Consider the following 2,506-nt stretch of genomic DNA (forward strand, 5'->3'; position numbering starts at 1 on the left):
AGATGTATCATTCCCAGTCTTACCATCTATCTACAGATGTATAATTCCCAGTCTTATCATCTACCTTCAGATGTATAATTCCCAGTCTTATCATCTATCTTCAGATGTATCATTCCCAGTCTTACCCTCAATCTTCATATGTATCATCCGCAGTCTTATCATCCCCAGACTAATTGTCCTTAGACCTATCATAAATGATAATATGTAAATTTCTTTTTATGTGCCAAAGTCAACATTATCTAGGGGAAAAAAGGTCTGCATTTGACACGAAATCGACGCCTCGCCCGTGCACACTTTCCTAGGACGCAAAGGCATTGTTGTTGGTCTGCCAATGTCAAGTGGCGTCAGAGCTCCAGTGGTTAGGCTGTTGGGCCTTCAACCGAAAGGTTGGGGATTCGAACCCAATCAACAGGAGCTCAACGTTATGTCCGTGGGAAAGGCACATTTTTTCCTTTCTTTTCTTTTTTCTATTTTTGAGGGGGGAGGGGGGGTTGTGTTTTGAGGCGCTCGCAACAGCATTAGGTCATATTGAGCGCGCGGAACACATTAGACATTTACAGTTACAGTTTGATAGAATTTTTAATTTTTCCCGGGTGACGGCTGAAGTCTACTCTTATCGATTTTAGGACCATCTAGGGATCTTTAACGTGCGCAACTTGCATAAGGGACCTCCGAGATTTTTCTCCCTTATCCAAAAAGGCTAGGAGTTAGATCTTTCCTACCACTAGATCAGGAGTGTGGCTGCAAGACAGCAGTAAGAAGGAGCCAAGAAGTAGCAGTAGAAAGAGTGCAAAAAGAGTCATAGGAGCCCACGAGGAGGGGGCAAGGAGGTGAGGGGGTGGGGGCAGAAAGTGGAGACGAAAGCAGACGACAGAACATGGTTAGAGCAGGAAAGGAGGTGAACGGAGAAAATTCTAAAGAATTTTTTTTCCGTCGCTGTCAGGCTTGGAACCCGGGACCTGTTGAATCACAGGCGAACACCATAACCTCTTGATCAAGAGAGTCCCCCGTTCTCTGCTTGTGTTATAAAAAATCAATGAACTGTACATCGCACAGCGCTTGCCGTTGAGCGGGGATACACGCTGTACAATTGCTATTTATCATTATCATACATTATTGTTATTACGTTTTTTCTCGAATATGCTTGGTTCTGATTGTTTCGATGTTGGCGAACTGGCCTGTGCAATAACCCTACTGCGGTGTATTAGATATAAAGGCACACAAGCCAAACTATCCTCATACTCTATACCGGGTGATCCCCCCAAAAAAACTACAACTTTGTTTGTTAATATTTTCCTCCACACTGAAGTTTTGCGTTTCAAATTTGTACACAACATTTGGAAGTCAGAAGGAATTTGTCTGATATTTATTTTAGATAAATCTACCGAATAGTTTTGCTATACATAACGCGTAAAAAACAACCCATTTTCAGCTATGTCTCCATTTTTGAAGTATGGCGCACTAGTTCGCATTAGGCCTACCACTAAAAATCCCAAAGATGGAGCCATATTGCAAACTACAGTACCAACGTCTAACAGGCCAACCGAAGTTTGCAGATAGTTTTTCTCTAGTTTCCTTTACCTTCTGAAATCCTAAGATTAATAAAGTTCAAATTTTGTGCGAGATATTTAGAAGAAAAAAAGTTGTACATTATTGTTGAGTTTTTTTAATCACCCTGTGCATACGTACGTATATTTTCAACAAATTATTTTATTTGTATTGCTAAACGTTAGGGCATTAATTTTGGAAAGATAATTTATTCTTTGCACTTTTGTGTTACGTGGTATCGGTTATGCCGTCACTGATGTTGCCTGTAGGTAGATGACAACAGTCGAACCTGGGTCGTAATCGCTCGATCTGGTCGAGTTACGAAGGTTGTTACCTGCGCGTGTTTCGCTCTCCTCCACATGTCCACCTTGGACTGATCTGTACTCTAATCTATTTCTAATCTATGTCGACAAGCTCTACTCAGATCTAAGTGCTGTGACCTCATTTCACAATGAATATTGTTTTTCTCTGATTAACCCCATAATATGTGCATTTTATGCAATAGAACTAAGATCATCATTTCTTTCGGATGAGAAATCAAACAGAAGTCGGGTGACCCCAAGAAGAAGGCTATCGCCTATGAGTGCATTAGTAAGCTAGCCTTCGGCTGCGTGTATACCAGGAAAACATGTTATAGCAGCAGTCAGAAACACTGACGCTATGATTTATTGATGATTCGCAACGACAAAGACGATTTTTGGATGAAAGAGCGGAGGATGTTACTTCCACGCTACTTCCATTCCGATCTCTTCCCCGTGATGAGCTCAACTAATCCATCTAAAAAAATTTTTGTATAAATATTTGTTTCTTTTTGTTGGAGGAAAACGTTTAATTCCCTTAACGTGGGACCTTGTGTTTTTGAAACTACGATACAGTGGCGTCGGTAGCCTAGTGGTTATGCTCTCGGACTCGCAACCGTAAGGTCGTGGGTTCGAATCCCGTCAGGGACCCGACGTTG

This window comes from Aplysia californica, unplaced genomic scaffold (genome assembly GCF_000002075.1).
Source record: "Aplysia californica isolate F4 #8 unplaced genomic scaffold, AplCal3.0 scaffold00015, whole genome shotgun sequence".
Taxonomy (NCBI): Eukaryota; Metazoa; Mollusca; class Gastropoda; order Aplysiida; family Aplysiidae; genus Aplysia; species Aplysia californica.